Source organism: Ursus arctos, unplaced genomic scaffold (genome assembly GCF_023065955.2).
Source record: "Ursus arctos isolate Adak ecotype North America unplaced genomic scaffold, UrsArc2.0 scaffold_6, whole genome shotgun sequence".
NCBI lineage: Eukaryota > Metazoa > Chordata > Mammalia > Carnivora > Ursidae > Ursus > Ursus arctos.
This window is the reverse complement of record NW_026623078.1, coordinates 43798124-43820534: the sequence shown is the minus strand read 5'-3', so window position 1 is coordinate 43820534 and position 22411 is coordinate 43798124. Positions and strand designations below refer to the sequence as shown.

Below are 22411 nucleotides of genomic sequence, written 5' to 3'. Positions count from 1 at the left end.
TCTTGGATAAAGGATATCTCTTCAAGATATCCTTACCTCTTATGCAGGTCATCTTGTGAAGTAGTAATTGCCACCAGATAAAACACGTAAAGCCTTCTGCAGGCTTTAAAGTACTTTCAGGGTGGGTTTCTATTCGTTCTTCCCACAGGCATTCATTGCTATGGGCCAGCCACTGTTCCAACCACCACAGATCCATCAGGTTGCAATAGATACTGAGACGAGTATGTCCGATCACTAGTCTCTAGCAGCTGGATTTAGAGGTAGACTCATATAGTAAATAATTAAAATGTAATAAAATAGTTGCTATGGGGGAAGTGGCTAATTGCAAGATTATCAGGGACTATAAAGGATGAAATTTTGAGGGTAACTCTCAAGGGTTAAATATCAGTAGAAAAGGCAGACAAAGCGAGAACATTCCAGTTAGAAGAAACTCTGTTTGCAATAAAAATTATGAATGCGAGGAGTAGTTCCTTTGGCTGGAACATAAATCATTAATGAAGAAATGGGACTAAACAATGAAAAGCCTCATGTGATCATCTGAAAAGTATCTATGTACTCTTATCAACTAGGAATCACAGAGGATTTTAAAGAAAGTGTGTGATATTATCGGATTTATACTTTAGGAAGGTCACTAACGACGGGTTGAGGTTAGACAAAAAGAGGGTGAAAAAGAGGCCAAGAGAACAGTTTGGACGTTATTATTATAGTCTGGGCAGTTGATCCCAGAATGGAGTATACAACCCAATGGGTGTGCAAGGCCATCCAATGGGGGCAAGAAGAAATACTTAGACATCACACACACACACACTTTTTAAAAACTTTATTTTGAAATACTTGCAACCTACAAAAAAGTGCCCTTCACCTAACCATCCCCCCAGTTATCAACATTTTATTTCACTTATCACATTCTTTCTCTGTAGGTGTTTCTTCAAATCATTTGATTGGACATTGCAGATAATGATATCCCTTTACCCCTAAATGCTTCGGTGTGTATATTCTACAAATAAGTATGTTCTCTTATGTACAGGTGAGGAAATTAATATTGATTCAATGCCATTATCAAATCCCACAGTTCTCAAATATCTCCATTCATATTTAACCTTACACTTTTTCATTTCTTTTAGTGTAATTTTACAGCGTACAAGTACTAATACAGTGGTGCATACATAGGATTTGATTTGTAAGTCTTTATATATCAGGATTTCAAGCCAAAAGGTACTAGCTAATATGGGAGCTTGATCAGAGGTATAGGACGGATAGGAAGTGACGGGGTGAGAGGCAAAAAGAATAGACAGAGGTGAAGGATTTTGAGGTAAAACCATCAAAGCTTGGAATCTTATTGGATTCAGAATTAGATCATTAGACATTTTTAGTATCATTTCAAACACTTTGGTCATTAAAACTTACATGTCATTTCCTAACCTTAGTGTTTTCATAGAACTTCAGACTTGAAAAAGGACATTAAAGGTCACTTTGTTTTTGTATTTGCTTCAGAACGTTTCACAGGTTCATAATGAGATTTTTAATTTCAAAGGAATAAACAGTCCAATCCATTATGAAAATTGAATTACATGGAATATATCATAAAACATAGTAGTTCAGAGTAATCTGCATTAGTAACAGACATTAGTTCTACTTGTTTCTTAATAAAAGGCTATGTTCGTAAAGTGCTATAGTGCTCCCCTCAAACATTCCTTTATTTAGCTGTTTCTGTGCTGTGTTGTTTGTTGTGCACAGTAGAGCATGGCTCTTTTTATAGACTTACATGGGTGAATTATATAGAGCTGATTTCTTACGAGATAGCCCTACCCTGTAGTAACACGGGATTATAAAGGGACGTTACGCCATAGATAAGCCTGCAGTGTATCTACAGTGTGTGCTATTGTCCTGCTCCTTTGTGTGTTTATAGTAAGGAAACCTGTAATCTTTTAGCGGTGGCTTTTTTTAAAAAGAAAGATAAACAGAAAGAGTAAATGCTAGTCACATTGCCAACATTCTTATTAAAACAGAACCAGAGGGGTGTTACTATCAGAATGCATTCTCAGCTAGATGCCAAGGAGGGGTAAAGAACACAGACATTCACTGCAGCCTGACTGACAATTGGGGGGGGGGGTGGAAACAGACTAAGTGTTCATTAGCTGAATAACTAAGCAAATTGCATATCATTATATAATCATTAAAATGTATCTAAAGAGTCTTCAATGGCTTGGAAAAAAGCTTATGTTTAGAAGTTATGTAAAAATTTGAAAGCAGATATAAATGGTATATATAGAATCAAAAAATGCATATGTTCGGGACTTGGGGGAAAGTAAGTAACAATGCCAACAGCAGGCCACATTGCTTCTGGATGCTAGGACTTCGGCTGCGCTTGCTTTTGCCTTCTTTACAATTTTCCAAGTCTTTGGTTTCTCTTATTACAAGGTTTTATTTATAATGGAAAAAGCAAACTCCTTGATTACAAATAGAATGAATCAGGAAAAGATGTGAAGCATGAATGGTAAGGTTCCCATTACTTAACTTATGAATCTACTTGGTATAAATTACAATGTATCTGTCAGTTTGGACCCGCCATTCAGTTTTGCAAAAAGCACCACTCAGACACTGCAAGTGTAACAAGGACATGACATACACTGCACACCATTCATTTACAAGTCTTGGGGGCAGCTGAAGTTGTTTTGACTTGAGTCTCCTGTGTTGGGCACTGTACATTCTGAAGAACTAACCTGCTCTCCTGAGAAGTAGGTTTACTGTCAAGAAAAGAATTTGGGAAGTGCAGACTGATTTCTACTTGGGAATTCAGAATCTTTCTAATATAACCTTCCATAAGCCAGCTCTCAATGCCAGGGTCCATCCCAAAACAATTTTAGTTTCATGTGAACATTCTGAGTTATCTCTGAAGTATTTTTCAATGGATTTAGCTGTTTAAATAAGAACAAAGGATTAGAACTTTCTTACTGAAAAACCACCATTCTAAACTCCTTCTTTGCTTCTGATTACATTCAAGATTTTTAGCTGCTTCTTCAGAATCAATACACTGTGGCTCTAAGCAGGACCCTTTAGAGTCTAAGTCCTACTTCACATTTCACCGAGCTTCCAGTTCATCGCCAGTCTGAATACGACCAGTGCTAACAGGGTTTCTTCAGTTGGCAAAACAGTTTGCTAAACACTGCTAAGCTCCCTAATAACCTGAAGGAGTTAATTTTGGCTTACAAAGATGTTTACTTCTAGACAGGATTTGAGGCAAGGAGAATGTGACTCAGCGAGCAACACGCTTAGTTACTCCCTGATGGGAGCACTGTAGCGATGCCCACATTGGTTTATTGGTAGACCAGCAGGCTGGCTAAGGAACAAATACGCCCAGCCATCGTAGTGTTCATGTTATAAAAGATTATTATGATCTTCCAATTCACTAAGAACAATCTGAGTAAAATATCTTTCCATCATCATCAGAGCAAATGTGTTCGGCTAGTTCTGACGCACCAAACAAAACAATATTAATGAAAATCAACAGACGTAATACTGGGAGATCAGAAGAATGATAAAGGCCCTGACCTTGCAAATTTGTTGGAATAGTTTTTAACTCCATGAAGTAGATCTGTAACTGGTCATAAAGAGTCTGGTCCTATAAGAGTCTGTCCCTCTGGTGGAGGGGGGATTGTGAGAAAGACTAGGGTCTAGAACGGGATGCGTCTCCTCTGATGGAGCAGATGCTGTGGATAAAAACTAAGCTGAGGTGAGCTCTCTCAGCTGAGAGACCTCCATCGAAAGGACTACAGTGACAGAATGGGGGCCAAGGGATTACAGGGACGGATTCTACTCAGCTATTCCCACAGGCAGGGGCAAGTTAGTTTAGCCACCAGACCCCTGACCCAAGAGGTAGCATCAGTGCAGGTCCCTGTTTGTAGAAGAACAGAAATACTACACAGGTTATCAAATTGGACTATGCGATGAGCCAAGAAAACCAGAACCAGGATAGAAATGGAGATTGCTCTTTTTAAACAATTTTTTTTCAGTGTAAAATGATTACCACAATATTGTTAACTAACGCACCCATCGCCTCACATGATCACCATTTTTTTAGATCGGTTCTTATAATCAAGACAAATAGGCGTCTGAAGCAAGGCAGTATGTAAGGCCATGCTATCAACACGGTGTGACAGGACACTGAGTCAACACTGGTAAGAGCTCTGGAAATCCCTTCTGCTGAGGCCAAAATTGTTCCTGGGACCTGGAGAGGGTCAGAGCCTGTAATTACAGCTGAAACAGTCCTAAGTATATGGGAGATGAGGGCTATAGACGGTTGTAGCAGGCAGCATCTGGCAAGCAGCTGGCTTGAAGTGTGGGCTCAGAGTCCATCATGATCAGAACACACTGTGCATTTGGGTGTCCGCTAGAGGAGGAATTCACAGGAGGTACCACAAACAAGAACCTGAACCTTGCTAATACTGGGACCGATTAAGCTCAGACTATTTTCACACGTACACGCAATGTCTCACGTGAGAAACAAAATGGGATTGGAAAATCATTTTGTTTTTCAGGTCTAAAGCTAATTATGTACTCATCCAAGACATATTAAACATTTTCTATGTGCACTGTAATGGGCTGACTTGGGTCCCCCAAGAAGGTTTGTTCAAGTTATGAACCCAATACCTATGAACATGATCTTGTTTGGAAATAGGATCCTTGCAGATATAGTTAAGTTAAGATGAGGTCATACTGAGCTAAGGTTGACCCTAACCCTGTGATGGGATCCGTAGAAGGGAAGGGAGGTTTGGATTCAGAGACAGGGAGAAGAGGTCCTGGGAAGATGGAGGCAGAGACTGGAGTGATGTTGCTATGACTCAGGAACACCGCGGACTGCTGGTAACTACTAGGAGCTGGCAGAAGCAAGGAAGATTCTCCCCTGGACACTCCAGAAAAAGCATGGTGAGCCAACAGCTTGATGTTAGACTTCTGGCTTCCAAGACAGATTTCTGCGGTTTTAAAAGCCACCCGGGCTGTGGTGATTTGTCACAGCAGCCCTAGGAAGCCAATACATGTTTTACCACATGTTGTGGTAGAGTCCAAACTCATACACCAAAATAACACCACCTTTTCGTTTGTGTGTCATTTTCATAGCCCTTGAGCATCTAGTGAACTGAAGAGCTGGTTCGAAAGTTGGCAGTTACTGTATTTCAAAGTTGGCAGACTGAAGTCTGGGAATTCCAAATGAAAGCTTAGAGTACCCTAAAGAGTCAAATACGGGGAAAAATAAAAATAACAAATTCTAAAAAATGAAGAATTAAAGGTTAAGGAGCTGCAACATACCTGGAGTACTTGGCATATGCTTTACCTGGTGTATCTCACTTCCTACAACTCTTTTCATGATCCCCATCATACAAAGAGGGGACTAGGCCTTGGATGAGGTTCAGTAACTGATCTGAGGTCACACACCTAATGAGTGGCAGGGCCAGGACTCAAACCCAGTAATGTTTAAGTCAAGAATGCTCTTGACCCCTAGATATAGGAATCCTGAACTCAGTAATAAATAGTTGGAGTCATCAGCACATGGGAGCACTCAAAACCACAGGAATAGTCGAACTACACAGTGTTTGTAGCTTGTAGTAGGAGCCACGGACGAACCTTCATTCGGACTCTTGAATCTAAAGCACCATGTCATCACACCTACCAAAGCTGAGGGTGGGGATCTCTCCAAATGGCTTTTCCTCCGTTGAACTCTGAAGGGACATTAGGGCAGGTACTTTTTCCCACTTACCGTATAACAAATATTAAAAATAGGAACTGACACAAGGCATGGACCAGAGTAATACTTTTTGAACTGAATCCTAGAGATGACCATCGTCTAAGACCCCAGTAAGAACAATCTTAATTTGTGATGAAAAAAAAAAAATTAAGAACCTGTGAGTTAACCAAGGAGGTAAAAGATCTCTCCTGAAATCTCTAAGACAGTGATGAAAGAAACCGAAGACACAAGAGCAAGATTCTCTGTGCCCATGAACTGGAATATTGTGTCCAGACTATCCAAAGCAATCTACAGATTCAATGCAATCCCTATCAAGATTCCTATGGCATTTTTCAGAAGTAGGAAGGATAATCCTAAAATGTGTATGGAACCACGAAAGACCCTGAATAGCCAAAGCAATCTTGAGAAGGAAGAACAAAGTTGGAAGAATCATGCTCCCTGATCTCAAACTATATATATTATACATATTATAAATCTATGATAAAACAGTATGTTATTGGCATAAAAACATGTATCAATGGAACAGATCAGAGAGCCCAGAAATAAACCAATGAATATACACAATTTATGTCAAAGGTGCCAAGAATACACAATGGGGAAAAGACAGTCTCTTTAATAAATGGTGATGAGACAACTGGACAGCCACATGCAAACATGAAACTGGGCCCCTGCCTTATACCGCATACAAAAATGAACTCAAATTGATTAGACTTAAGTTTGGGACTTAAATTTAAAATGGAAATTAAAGATTTAAATTTAAGACCTTCAACAAGAAAACACCTTGAAAAAAACATAGCGGGGGTAAGCTCCTGGCCACTGGTCTTGGCAAGGACTTTTTTTGGGGGATTTGACACTAAAAGCAAAGGCAACGAAAGCAAAGTAAACAAGCGGGACTTATCAAACTAAAAAATTTTTTCACAGCAAAGGAAACCATTAACAAAATGAAAAGACAACCTGTGGAATGGGAGAAAATATTTGTTAATTGTGTATCTGATAAGCAGTTAATATATAATACTCAATAGCCAAAAACACAATCTAATTGTAAAACTGCCAGAGACTTGAAGAGGCATTCTTCAAAAGACAAATGGCCAGGGGCGCCTGGGTGGCACAGCGGTTGGGCGTCTGCCTTCGGCTCAGGGCGTGATCCCGGCGTTACGGGATCGAGCCTCACATCAGGCTCCTCTGCTATGAGCCTGCTTCTTCCTCTCCCACTCCCCCTGCTTGTGTTCCCTCTCTCACTGGCTGTCTCTGTCTCTGTCAAATAAATAAATAAAATCTTAAAAAAAAAAAAAAAAGACAAATGGCCAACAGGTGCATGACAACGTGCTCAACTTCACTAGTCATCAGGGAAATGCAAATCAAATCCACACTGAGCTATCCCCTCACACCTGTCAGAATGGCTAGCATCAAAAGGATAATAAATAATAAGTGCTGGTGAGGGTACAGAGAAGAGAGAAGCTTCAGGCGCTCTTGTTGGGAATGCAACCTGGCAGAGCACTATGGAGAACAGTATGGAGGGACCTCAGAATACTAACAATAGCACTACCACATGTTCTAGCAAATCCACTTCACGGTATTTATACGAAGAAAACAAAAACACTAACTCAAGAAGATATCTGCACATTGCAGCATTATTTACAATAGCCAGGACACAGAAACAACCTAAGTGCCTACAGACAAATGAATGGATAAAGAAGTTGTGAGACATGCGTATGAATATTATTCAACCATGTAAAAGGGAATCCTGACATTTGGAAAGACACAGATGAACCTTGAAGACATTACAGTATGTGAAATAAGCAAGGCAGAGAAAGACAAATACCATATGCCACATACTGAAAAGGAGCCTAAATTGGGTGGGCAGGGGATGAAAAAGACCGGGGTCTCAGAAATCAAGAAGAGAGTTCCCAGAGCTCTCTAGACTGAAGAAAGGCTCAATAAGCGATGAAGAAGAACCAGTATAGTTCACATTTAATGTCTCTGGCAACTTTTGAACAACAGTTTCAGTCCTTCCCTGAAATTTGAGAGCCTAGGAAATGCAGGTAGAACCTAAAGCTGACTCATTGAAGAAATGGGACACAAAAGCAACAAATAATGCAGAACTAAGATGACATAGTGCGAGGAGTTCAAATGAAGAACGAATGTCATGTTCCCAGGCTGGAACCAACAGGCAGGGAGGAAAGAGGTGGGAACAGGTGGAGAGACGCCAAGCAGAGACAGGGAGGAGGCATATGAAGCCCAGGTGTAACCCCGAGGAGGGGGGCAGCTTTCTTTGTGCAAGCCTAAAGTTAAAACAAAACAAAAAGACATCTAATTGGTTCATATCCGTGACTGTTTTCTAGTTTTTTAGAGGTTTCTAAATCTGGCTGAGCATCTAAACCACCTGGAGATTTTTTTTTTATGCAGATTTTCAAGCTTAGCACTTAGAGATTATGCTTCAAAAATTCAAGGTGTGGGCTCAAGGTCTTCTTTAAAAAGTTGCCAAGGTGATTTCAGGAAGCAGCCTTTACCTTTAACACTAGGTCTCAAATCAAAGCATTTCTTAGAAAGGGAACAATCTGCAAAGAGTATGTGCTGCACGGTAAGTGGTAGCTTAAATGTGTTACAATTACATAAGCCATGTTAATAGCATATGCTCGACAATTCTATCCACCTAATAGCCTCTATTACTTACTTCTCTGGCTCTTCAGAGGTCCAAGTTCCATTTAGTAGCAGACGGAACGTGCTTATACAAAAAAGCCAGTCTCCAAGTAAAAATAGCATATTTGACCTTGCTCTCTTGGAAGCCAGACACAACGCCCAGCAGAGAAGACGGACTTTAGTAAAAATTCTCCGGAGTCATGTTCGGGCCCTTTGCCTCTCTCCTCTCAGACTTAGTATCCGCACAGCTTCAGCGCACCAAGGGCTGATACTAAGGCTTACTTGTATCTCTAGTCCTGTCTTCTTGCTCAAACTTCAGCCCGGTTTCTGTGGTCACCTTCTGGGCTTTTGCAGTTGCCCAGGCTGCGGGGATTGACACCAGCACAGCTCAGCCCTGAGCGTGCGTAGGAATCACGTGAAGCGCTTGTCAAACGCAGGTTGTGAGCCCCACGCCCAGACAGTCTCCGTTATAAGGAGGGGCCCGGGAGTTTGCATTTCTCTCAAGCTTCCAGGTGCTGCTGCTGCTGCTGCTACTGGTTCCAGGACTACCGTTTGAGCAGCACTAACGGAACCTGAATGCAGCTTCTTTTTCTTGGTCTACTCTTGACCTAAGAGCCTAACATCATGAGCTGCGAGCACCACCTGTCGCTGACGCTGGCCCTGCCTCGCTTGCACTAACTTGTTCAGGGCACGGGAAGGAGAGTCTTCTCCTCATTGACTTCAGGCATTTGTGACTAGATGGACCTCGGAACCTACCATTCGAGGCTTCAAACAGGATATTAAGTCATAGAGTTCTCCAAGGCTCTGATTTTGAACAGCTTTCTGTACATAAATAATGTTAAAAACTGCATCTTGAATGTTAGGTCAGGTATAAAATTTGCATGTGGGAGAGTATAATGGATCTATGTTTTACAGACATTCTTTTGCAAAGGTATTTCAGATGAAGGAAAAAAGCCCGCTCTGGCTTTCCGGTTGTATCACTGGAAGGAAATGCTGGAGCAGAGGCTCAGGGAAACAGAATAAAAATTTACCAGACACTGTTTTCATCAGCCCGAGATTTATAACTGCAGAAGCACAACATAACCCCAAGCAGCTGCTGTGGCTTAACGTGACACTCTTAACTGTTGGAGGATGTTGAGCTTGGATTGGCTGTCCTCCATATCTTCAGAACTAAAAGGCTGTCCCATGGCTCATGTCCTCAGAGGACAATGAATACATGGCTCCCCACCCTTCCAATTCCCTCTTCTGTTTTGTCTCACTGCTTCCTCCCCGTTGCTCAACACCTGGCCCCCTCCGCTGCTGCCCCCATCAGAGCTCCCAGCATCTGCTGGGGGTTCTTCCCTTTTCTTTTTCTGTCTTCATTTTTATTTCTTCCACCTCCTATTTCTCAGACCAGTTAGTTCTGACATTGAAAAGATCCGTCTTTATAATGCAGTGGACATCTCTTGCTTATTCTGCTCATCTTTTCCATTCTTCTGTACCATCATCCCCTATCTCTGGGGAACATGCCCTCCACTATATGTTTCTGATGGAGCTGTTGATCATAGTAGCCCAGTTCCACCCTACCTTAACCCGATCCACTTGGCCACATGCATGTGCATGAAAACACTCTCCTCTCCCCTTGGCTGTGATGAATGGCCCCAAAGTGAGCACACTGTGTTAAGTGGGGGCCATTTAGAGTAACTCCTTCGGGATCTTATGAATGGTCTCTTAAGAAAGCAGCTCCCTCTTACCTCCAGAGGGGCTAAGGTAATATGATAGAGCCTCACGCTACCTAAAGCCACACACGTGCAGAATCTGACCTGTGGTAGAATAGACTGGGGCAATCCTGAGAGAGAAACAACTAGAGAGAAGGGAGGAGAAGGCATGGGACAGCATGAATGAATAAATAAGAATAATGACCCCAAGTCCCTAGGATTCCTGGGGCAAGCTTTACGCCAAGAGTCTCCACTCTCTAGTCATGGAATCAATGAATTCTCTTTCTCTCTCTCTCCTTTCTTAATCTACTTTGAGTTTAGTTTCTGTCAAATGTGGCTGAAAAAAGACTGAGAGTTCATAACTAATGACAGCCCTCCTTTTCTACCAAAATTAATCTTCCCTCCACAAGGGAGGTTAAAATTTGGGACTTTTGCTGGCTCAGCTGCGTCTGCTCCTGAGGGGTGGTAAGCCCTTCTCTTCCTCCTTCCGCCTCAGTGTGGTTTCTTATCTAGCTCCATCTCCACCTGGAAATCTTTTCGGGAGCCTCACTAGCACTCTCCAGAGTAGTGTTTCTCAAACTCTTTGTGGGGAAGGGTGAGATTTTTAAATTTCCATTTTCTGCCAGGGAGATGCTTTTGTATAAAACTATAAAAATGGATTACTAATATCGTGTACTTGGATATCGTAGCAATGTCAAGCTGCTATGAAAGTTTGTAAATAGTGTCAAGTTTTCTTCTTCTCTCAGTTTGTGGGCCACTGTCAGTCTGTGGCCTACACTTTGAGAAGTGTCAATACAGAGAGCTGCTATTGTGCACACTGTTTTTAATGCCTGTTTTAGTTTTCAGAATTTCTTTTTCTTTAAAGATTTATTTTTTTTGAGAGAGAGAGCACGTGAGCAGACAGAGGGAGGGAATCCCCAGGCATACTCCCCGCTGAGCATGGAGCCCAATGTGGGGCTCGGTCCCAGGTCCCTGAGACCATGACCTGAGCCAAAATCAAGAGTCGGACACTTAACTGACTGAGCCACCCAGGCGCTCCCGGAATTTATTTTTAAGAAACATGTTTTGTATCGGAAACATCAGCACAATGTAGAATAAAAACTGGAATCTGCTCTGGTTCTGTCACAAATAAGTTAGGTCTCTATTGTCTAATCTCCTAAAATCACTGGATTTTAGAAAAGCCCAATTTTAACTAAAAAAAAGTTTATGATTCTACATTTTAAAGGGTTTCCAAATAACATCAAGAAAGTATTAAACATTAATACTCTCCCATCGCGTTATGTATTACTTAATAAAATTTCTAGATAAAGTATTCTGTTTTGCATCATATAAAATGGCTTCATGAATAAGGGGGTTTCACAAGATGGAGAAGTCTGAAAGTTAAGTTTCAAAAAACATATCCAGATTTTCGTAAGTATACAAAAAGCATCAGAAAACTGTCTCAATTTCAGAAAGTTTGATATGACTGGAATGTCTAAATCTTTTCAAAAGATGAAAAGAACTAAGAAACATAAAGGCTACTTTGGAGAGTAGAAAAAATGATGCGTTTATGCCTTTCTTTTTATATGATAAAAAATTGTTATGCATAACTCTGAATCTGGTGTGCCTCCGAAAATGCTTGATCCTTCTTCCTAGTATTTCTAAAATTCGATCTCGTTGGCTTATTTTAAACATCACTTTGCCTTTCAGAATGCAATCTTTGCCATCAGGCAAACAATATAAGAAAGACCAGTAGAAACATTCCAGAAAATTGTTCAATCTGGTGAAGAAAAATAGCTTTAGGAGTAAGAAATGAATTCTTCCTTTTTATTTTTTTTCTTAAAATCAGTAATGTGTTTTCACAAAATTCATTCAAGTGCCTCGTATGGATACAAGGGGAAAATCAGTTCTTCTGGGGTTTATAAATGTTTTTGGAAAGGACAGAAGTTGCAAAAAGTAAGCACTATATTAAGTTAAAAAATGCAAAATGTTAATTTTCAGTGAAAGAGATATATGGTATCTATTCCAACTTTCTTATATACTGTAATCATGTTTCTGATATTCTAAATTTTTAAAAGATTTATTTTAGAGAGAGAGAGAGTGAAAGCAAGCCGGGGCGGGGGTGGGAGGGCAGAGGGAAAGGGAGAGAATCCCAAGCAGACTCCCTGCCGAGCATGGAGCCTGACAAGGGGCTTGATCCCAAGACCCCAAGATCATGACCAGAGCCCAAATCAAGAGTCAGATGCTTAACAGACTGAGACACCGAGACACCCCAACTGATGTTCTAAATTTTGTATGTGCACTGGGGGAGGAGAAGTAAGGAGAATACTTTGTAACAACATTTTGGTCTTTCCACACATTTTCTATCTCCAATATCCAATAGAATCCGTTCTATTCAACTTATTAATTTATCCACTCAAAAATATGGCTGGATAGAGATCTTATATTTAAAAAAAGTCACTCCCGAAGAAAAATCATTTAAATTCAAACATAAACAAATACAAAAGTCTACATGCATATGCTGAGGCCTGGATATCCCCTTCAGGACCAATACATGAACCTACCTCATTGTTTTGCCTCATAAAATGCCTAATTTTACTAAGATTTCCAAAACTCAATTTTGCAAGCTTATTTCAAACATCGTGCCATTGAAAGCTTCATCTTTATCATCATGCATACAGTGTACCTGTTTGTTTGAGCAGATAACAATACAAGGCTTGGCATAACATTCAAAAGGTAAAACAGCACGTCCAAGGTCAACTGTTTCCCTCCTATCTCATCCCCTAGCCATACAGTTCACTTCTAGAAAGGGCATCTATGATTTCCAGTCTCGTGTGTATCCCCCAATGACATTCTTATATAGCCTAACAAATTCATGAATATATATTTTCTTTTTTTAATCAAAAGGTAGCAGCTGTACAGGCCATTCTATACCTTGCTTGATTTACTTGGCAATATACCTTGGACATCCTTTCTTATCCATATATAGTGTTGTCTCCATCTTGGGTAGCCACATACTTTCTACCAAATGAAAGTGCCATAATTTATGTATGGAGCCCCTATTCAATAAGTACGACTGTTAAGACAGGCTACGTCCAAACTGAGAGGTCGTTTATATAGAAAGAAGCACCACGTCAGTACGTTCCTCTCTGACTACTCCTCCTAAGTCCCAGCAATCCCCCCTGCAATTCCTTGCTATCAGGTGACGTCTTGTTCTCCGTATACAAGTCTCATGCTTCACACCTGGATTTGAATCTTACTGGGAGGCAGTATCCCGTAGTGGGTGAGAAGCAGGAGATCTGAGTTTGTGCCTGGCTCCACCATTTACTAGATGTCTGACCTTAGGCAAGTTACATTTCTAGGCTAGAATTCCTTCATGTGTAATTAGGAATAATAATAATTATACCTTTCTCAAAGGATTACTTGTGAAGATTGGATAACCTAATACATGTAATGCCTTTAACTCAGAGCCTGGCACATAATTAGTATCCCCCAAAGTGGTAGCTCTCATTCCAAGGGACACTTAGATAATTACGCTTCAGCAGACCAAAGGGTAAGAAGTTCTTAGTCTTTTGCCATGTGACAGCATTTCCTTTACCATTAACCATATGACACTGATTACCTTTTATTAAAGATGGGCAAGGCCTAGGCCATCTCTATTTCCAAGTTATGATTTGTATAATGGCAAGGGAAAGAGAATAAATGCATAATACGCTTTTTAGTCTTTCATCTTGCCCTATGTCAGGAAAATTTTGCATGCTTGCTTCTTTGCCAGAAGCTCAAATGAGGAAGGGAAAGGTAGAACTGTATGTTCTCACTGTCAGTCACATTGGATTACTTTGAGGGAGAGAAGTTCCTGTTAACACAGCCTGCCTTACGGATGAACCTCTCCTTGACTGTCCCTCCTAAGATCAGAGAAGAAGACCTTGAGGGGAGTGTCTTCAATTCTCCTTGGACATAGAAACAGCTCCAACAGAGTTTTCATCATCCCAGAACTCTGAGGAGCCATTGAGGGTAATATCTGATTGTTACTGAATATTAATAAGGGATTTGTAGAAGCCCCTTTAGACCGACGATATTCTGAGTACTCAGTAATTAAAATACTGAGACTTTCTCTCATAGTCTTCCTGGAAGGAAGAAAAAGAGATTATCTCTAATGTTTAATAATTCTAATGTTTAAAAATTCTCCCATAGAGCCCCAAGGCTTAACTTCTCTCACACCATCCTTACACTAGTAGGCATGTTCCTACCTCCATAACTTCGTTCCTTCTCTCCCATGGACCTGGAAAGACCCCTTCCTTCCCTTCCCTTCCTCTCTTCCTCCTTTCCTTCCTCTCAGATTGTCACGTTGAGCCCCTTCAATGCCATGTGTGTCCCATCTTCTTCAGGATGCTGTTTCTGACCACACCAGCCCTTCTTTACTTCTACTCTCCTGATCCCTCAGCTGTGATTCCTAGCCTTTTCTGCAACACTGACCCCCATGAGAATCTGATTAAAGCCAGGAATCTTCTCTATCCACTTACCCACGTGAAAACTGCATGTACACACATACACAAAAACCAATGTGGTAGTTTGAGGACCTCCTAACTATCCTTGAAATCCCATGTTCCACAGCTTTCTCTCCAAATCAACCAACTTGGTACTGCCTTGTATTAATATGTAGCTGATAAACATAATACATATGTTATCTCCCTCCTACACTGGTAAACTCCTGAGCACTTATTAGTATTATTCTTGGTGATCTCTAAATATCTCCTAGAGGGGCCTCCCAGGAGTTAAGGGTGCACCGGAAAAGCAACAGGTCATCGTGCAGATTCTCCACCTTGCCTGCTCATTAGAATCCCCTAGAAGGCTTTAAAAATACTAATGCCAAACCTGTGCCCCCAGAGTTCTTACTTAATTGGTCCTAGGTATAGTCTTGGCCTAGTGATTTTTTAAAAAGCTCTCAAGTAATTCTAATAAGCAGGCAAAATTGAGAACCACTGCTGGGTAGTAATAGTGAAATTTCTTCAATTAGACTCATGGAGTTGGAACTGAATTCTCCTACTTTCATTACCAGTGATCTCCTTCCGGCCATTATTTTCAGGTTGTTTTCTTCATGTTTCTGTGCTGTAGCCCAGCTATGTCAGATGGTTGTTTCTGGGTGTGGCACCAGCAGCAGCCAAGAAAGTCTCAATGGAAATATTCAGTGACAGAAACTTGGACAGGTATACCATATGTAATAATGTGGTCTCTCTGACTCGGCATCCTCGACTCGATGGTACCATCAAATGCACTTGACCAGGTGTAATCACACAGCACTCTCCCACATTCCTTGTTTAAGCATTTTCCTGTGGGAGACTGGCTTCAGGGGAGACAGCTTCCTTGGGAACACTGCGGTGAAATAATCATCCATGTATAACTATGTTTCTCTCAGGTTCAAATAGTACTATCTGTATTTTAGGATTACTGCAAATTTGAAAAGCTCAGGGGTTTTAAATTTTATTTTTTTTTAAGTAGGCTATATGCCCAAAATGGGGCTTGAACTCACGACCCTGAGATCACAAGTCCCATGCTCTACCAACTGAGCCAGCCAGGCACCCTGAATACTAGTTTCCTAATGTCTTTCTATAAGGAGGAAACTGAGAAGATAAAATGGAGTATGGACTTAAATTTGTATCTCTTCCCCAAAAAAGCTGAAAAATAAATACTCTAAGAAGAAGTATCAGTGAGTAGCTATAGGCAAATGAATCAATCTGTAGCCAAGTTGGGGATGGGTGCAGAAATACGTTATAATAAAAAAATTCAAACTTTGAAGACACAAAGTTCTCGTTTGATTCCCTGATTCACCCATTACAAGTTGTATGGCCTCTGGTAAGTTACTGACTTTCCACGGCCACGATAGATGGCGGTAATTTAAAAGAAGGTAACAGCATAAAATGTTTAGAACAGTGCTTTGTATAAAGTAGGAATGTGGCAGATGTTAGTTTGCACTCTTCCTGACAGACAGTCATATATGATGAAATCACATATTTGCCCACAATGAGGGAGCACGTAGGGTATCAAGCAGAGACTTTTACTGATGCATTTCTCTACAAACACCCCCTCCTCCTGCAAGGAAACTAGAAACAACAACAAAAGCATATTAATTCATTTAAACTCATTTTAGTGACAGTGACACTGAATCCTGTGTACTGGGGAAGTAAAGAAATAAAAACAATTAAAAGCCAAATGGGAATTTAATGACCTCAATGGGAATAAAGAGACCTGAACCGCACTAATAACATATACAGAGTACTCAAATCCTAGCTCTCCTGTTCCCTAGGCAGGGGCCTTTCCTCCGAGCTGTCCAATAAAGCATACTTCGTGATTTTTATGGTGTTACGTATCTATCAGCTCTCTGTACGCACGACAAATTATCTTTACGTGATTCTTCTTCCTCTTCTCTCCACGGTTCACGATTTGTTCCAGTCTGTCAGCACCCAGGCTTCTGTGACGTTACACTAGATCCCTCTAAGTCTTAACCCTTCTCTGCTAATTTTACTGATGCTTTACAGGACACGCTTTGGCGAAATACACTGCTTTGTGAACAGGGCCATCTTCATTTTACTGAAACGAGTATCAAGGAGCGTTACTATTAGAGAAGATATCTTTCCCCATCAGAGCAACTTCAACAATCATATTGAGTTAGTTCTGCATTCAAGAAAACAAGCCTTAAAATCAAACAAGTAACTAAACTGTCTGTTCCTATCCCACCTTTACTTTATTTCTATCCCTCTACTTTCTCCTTTCTGCCTCTCCATATTTGATCTTCCTCTCTCTGTTCCTTTCTTTTTTTTTTTTTAAACTTTACATCAGTACACTTTCTTTTTTTTTTTTTTTAAGATTTTATTTATTTATTCGACAGAGACAGAGACAGCCAGCGAGAGAGGGAACACAAGCAGAGGGAGTGGGAGAGGAAGAAGCAGGCTCATAGCGGAGGAGCCCGATGCGGGGCTCGATCCCATAACGCCGGGATCACTCCCTGAGCCGAAGGCAGACGCTTAACTGCTGTGCCACCCAGGCGCCCCTCTCTGTTCCTTTCTGACAACTAGAAGAGGAAGTTCAAAAGATCTGAAGTTAATTGAAGAGTGTTCTGCTTGACAGGTTATACTCTTTCCTCTTATAATTTTTGGCAGATTAAATTAATTCTAGACCAAGGTCCATTTTAGTTCCCTCTCCTCTGGCTTTGGAGAGTTCAAGTACAAAAGCAAATACTTTTATTACAAAAATGTAAATTATAACTACATACAATGATCAACTATGGTTGCTTTGTTAATAGTTTTATTTAAAATAATACTGAAAATTTTTTAAATAAAATCTGATTTTAATCTTCTGTCATTAAAATAACTTTGAGAAATAATCTAAATTATTCTATTATTTTAAACTATAGGGGGCACCTGGGTGGCTCAGTTGGTTAAGCGTTTGGCTCTTGAATTTGGCTCAGGTCGTGATCTCAGGGTCGTGAGATCAAGCCCCGCGTTGGGCTCTGCACTGGGCATGGCAGCCTCTCTCTTCCTCTCCTTCTGCCCCTCCCTCCCCAAATAAATAAACTGTAGTCAGTTCTAGTCTGGACAATTTGGAATATAGTAAGCACTCAATAAATAACTGTAGAATAAACAAATAAGTAGAAAATAGCATCAACTGAAAAAAACACTTGATTTTTTGTTTGATGCATTCTCATTATCAAAGGTACTTACAGCTAAATTTTCTGTCTTAAATCTTTTGCTATAAAAGACTGAAGACCAGTCATAGCTAGTTTCTCACAATAAGCGAACTATAAAACTAGTAGTTTTTGAGGCTTCTAGAATAAACACAGTTCCATCGAAACAGACATCAAGCAACTTTCATAGATTAAATCTATTATGACATAATTACTGCAGTTTCCATTTTGATGACAAAAACATGTCTGTTATTTTCTCTCTTTGTGAAGCATTAAGAGTAAGTGAAATAATTACTCCTGCAATTTCAGTGTTAAACCAAAAGTTATTTTATTATAATAACAGGCCTAGGAAAGCATTAGCTATCGGTGGCCAAGATGTAGTCAGCCATGGTGATGACATGGGTACCCAAAGGTTACCTGTTAAAATCTAAGTTGGCAACACTGGTGGTGTCGTTCCAGTTCTGAAAGGTTACCTTACGTAATTGGCATTAAAATCAAACATAGTCTTAGCTATGTTCAGTGTTACGTGAGAGCTGGCACGAAAGTAACCAGGTATCATTTTGTGGTAATTAATTGCATAAGTTTTTACTTAAATAAATATACTTAAATATATAAATATGTACCTTGTGGCTCATAAACAAATTCTTTTCAATTAATGGATTTTATCATCTATTTGTACAAAACACTACAGTCAATGGGAAATGAATCAGTGCCTGCTTTTAGGAAGGTTTTTTTTCTTTTTTTAGGAAGACCAAAGATAAACACCTGCAAAACTGAGAGTGTACTAATAAAATAGCATATTGAAAAGTTCTAATTAATAACAAATATGTAACTACTGTAATTATGCATGGTAGGTATTTCAAAAATATGAACCAAAGTCTCCCCATCTGCTTGTATGCCTACAACATCTGCTATTACTTCCTTCTACTGACTAGGTTACGACTGTCTTAGAGAAGCAAAGACAAGGCAGGCCACAAACAAGAAAGGGGTGTGATCGTTAATTTAACATGTCAACTTGGTTGGGACATAGGGCCCAGAAATGAAGTCAAACATTATTCTGGATGTTTCTGTGAGAGTGTTTTCAGATGAGATTAACATTTAAACCAGTGATCTGTGAGAGTAACAGAGATTGTCCTTCATAATGTAGGTGGGCCTCATAAAATCAGTTAAAGGCCTGGATAGAAAAAAGATTAATCTCCCTCAAGCAAAACAAAATTCTCTAGCAGATGGCTTTTGAACTTGAACTGCAATACTGGCTCTTCCAGGCTTTCCAGTTGCCAGACAGCCCATCCTGCAGATTTTGGACTCTCTGGTCTCCAAAATTACATGAGCCAATTCCTTAAAATAAATTTTTTTTTTAAGATTTTATTTATTTATTTGAAAGACGAGAGAGAGAGAGAGAGAGAGAGAGAGAGCGAGCACATGCGCGCACAAATAAGCCAGGGGGAGAGACAAAGGGAGAGGGAGAAGCAGACTCCCCTGCTGAGCAGGGAGCCCGACATCGGGCTTGATCCCAGGACCCTGACCTGAGCTGAAGGCAGACGCTGAACCGACTGAGCTACTCAGGTGCCCCTCCATATAAATACATATCCTATCGACTCTCTGGAGAATCATGATGAATACAAAGGGCCGGATTCTTGACTTTTGATCCAGGTAAGAAAAAAGATTTAGAAGAATACGATTCAGTAAGAGCTAAGCTTCCCGATCCCCCAACTAGATACAGATTCCCTAGAATAGAAGAGGAAAATAGGGAAAGGGAAAGTGAAGAGAACCGAGATTCATGTGTCATCTTTGCTGAGAAGGTCATTTACCATGTCTTCCCCTCAAGGCCAAGTCTGTAGCGGAAGTGCTGTTTTGGGTGCTAGAACCCTAAAGAAGTTTGAAATCTGACAATAAGAGGCTCGATGACTCATCTTCAAACAGAAAAACTGTGTTCCCCTCAATCGGCATGACGGAAGCAGCAGATCTATCTGCATGGGATGCCTGGGCAGGACCTGAGACAGCGTCACAAAACTGCCTGTGAGGAGACCAGTTCGGGAGTAATCCAGGGATCATCAGGATCTGCGAGCAGCCCAGAGACGGCCCAGGGAGCTGGGAGACCTAGCTGGGAGTGCCAGGGACTGAGAACAAGGGAATCTGCTCGGGGAGATTCTGCACTGACTCCTGATCAAAGATCAGGTGGGAAGGAAGACAGCACGGCAGGATAGATCCTGGAAAGCTGAACACAGAGACAAACACATGCCCCTCTTCTCTCACAATTTTGTACCAGGTAAGTCCACATCCTCATACACAATCCTCCTCCAGGAATGGAGGAGAATGACCCTGCACTGACTGCGATTACATTCCCCCCACCCAGCAGAATGAAAGCTGGAAATAGAAATTATGTCAACTTACAGAAAAAAAAAAAAGTTACATATCCCATTTCCCAGCCACCTGAGTTTCTGGTCTGTTAGACCTGTACACCGGGAGGCAGCACAGACGAGAAAGAAGGGGTAGGGATGGGTTCTGGTGACCTGGGTTCTAGCCCAGGCTGACACAGTCATAATTTTGAGAAATCGCTTATGGTCTTTGAACTCAGTTTCCTCAAATGTCAGATGAAAGAGTTAGACCAGGATTTCCCTGAAGAAGCCAGATTTTCCTTTTCCTTGACATACACTGTCAATGATCTAAAACTATAAATGGACACAACCTGCTCAGAAGGAAGTACTTCTGTCTAAAAATTATGCTAGATTTTGTAATTGCATAGTTTCTAGCCCATAGCCAGGGCTTGATACAGATCTGTTTGAGTGAAATGAAACAAATCTCTGAGTTCAGTGTTGGAACTATCCTTGGGATCCTGTCACCCACTATGTCTCACTGTCCTGGTTGATGAGCATGGAGTAGTTCTAACAACAGGTGACAGGGCCACTGAAAAAATCATCAAATTCATTTCTCTGTTGCAGGCTAAAAAAAATATTTAAAGATTTTACACTCGTGACCCTGTAAACCATAGCTGTGTCAGAAATTAAAGAAAAAGAACAGCAGGAAACATAAAATGATTCTTCCCTCCTTCCTTTGCTAGGGCAAGTGTTACTTATAACTCTCTTGGATATGAAGAGGAAAAGAAAACCTGTAGTAATCCACCCATTCAACCTAAAGAATGATTCTGGAAGGGATACAAAAAACAGTAAACTACATATTTCTGTCTATCGAAGGCAACTTTTCTAGCACTTACAATTATGTATCATTTGCCCTGCCCTGAAAGTCCTTGGCAATTTTAGAAAAGCTCTTAAATACACACCACAAAAATCATGTGTAATGTACTGAGATTCATTGAGAAAAACAATAAAGGAAAAATCCTCCGGCCATCTAAATGTCAGCATTGTCTTGACACTGTAGCGTTACAGAAAATGTCCTACGTTGGAAAGGCCTCTAAGTGTGGTTAAAAGCTCTAGTCGTGCACAGTGCAGGGCTAGACAGCCCAGGACTTCTCTGAAGAGCAAAGAGCTCTAGCAGACAAGATGTTCCAGCCCACATGAAACAAACAGCAAACAGCAACCAGGAAGCCCACCCACACAGCCAGGCCCTTGAGAGCCTGCTGACGATTTTGGTCTGCAGACAGCTTCCACAATGTGAGATCCAGCTTCACCAATCGTCCCTCCCACCCAGCACTTGTCCTGAAGGGATGAGAAACAATGGAAAAATTCAGAAAGCAGTAACTTGGCATCTATTTGTTCGGCATAGAGATTTGTACTGGATACAAATTTAAGCCCAAGGACAAAAGGTAACCTTTAAGATCACCTTTTTAGGAGGCTCCCCTATGACCCACCTGGTGGAATTTTCCTGAGTCTACCTTTGCACTGCACTGCATGGGGTCTGGACTATGAAGTGTCCCACATGACCTCTCAGGCCTGGGCTACCTCTGTGTCCCCTTTTCTCCGATAATTCCTTCCAGGATCCGGATTGCTTTCCTTTCATTCTGAGCTGCCACCACCCCATTACCCATCAGGAGGTTCTTCTCTCTTACGATAAACCCAATATATTCAGTTCCTCCTTTCCTTGCTGTCCTCAGCAACAAGATTCCAAGTCTCTTTCACTGCTGTGAAATTTAACTACTAGGAGAGAAGGGAGGTGTGGTCCCTAATGGGGATGGCATTTCTTTTTTTAAAAAAATTTTATTTTATTTAAATTCAATTAATTAACATATCTTGTATTATTAGTTTCAGAGGTAGAAGTCAGTGATTAATCCGTTGCACACAACACCCAGTGCTCATTACATCACGTGTCCTCCTTAACGCCCATCACTCAGTTACCCCATTCCTCCCACCTCCCCCGCCTCCAGCAACCCTTAGTTTGTTTCCTAGAGTTAAGAGTCTCTTATGGTTTGTCTTCCTCTCTGATTTCATCTTATTTTATTTTTCCCTCCCTTTCCCTAGGATCTTCTGTTTGTTTCTTAAATTCCACATGTATGTGAAATCATGTAATTGTCTTTCTCTGATTGACTTGTTTTGCTTAGCATAATACCCTCTTGCTGGGGCTGGCATATCTTAACTCCCTTTCCGAGATGATACCCAGAGACTCAAGCAGCCTTCAATATTCTCCTGTTATTACTAAAGTCAAGGTCCTTTCAACCCTCATCTACCTCTAGACTGTGCTCATCTCTTTTTCAAAGGAAGTCCATTTTCCAAGCTA

At 40.8% G+C, this 22411-nt stretch overlaps 1 protein-coding gene and 1 non-coding gene across 2 annotated transcripts in view; both read right to left on the bottom strand.

Annotated features, from left to right (window-relative positions):
• The window catches only part of NECAB1 (N-terminal EF-hand calcium binding protein 1), a 182570-nt gene that overhangs the window by 112408 nt on the left and 47751 nt on the right, over nt 1-22411 (bottom strand). The gene's annotated exons all lie outside the window — the stretch shown is intronic.
• On the bottom strand, nt 15565-15637 carry TRNAT-CGU (transfer RNA threonine (anticodon CGU)). The gene has a single exon. It is a non-coding gene; the product is annotated as a tRNA-Thr (tRNA).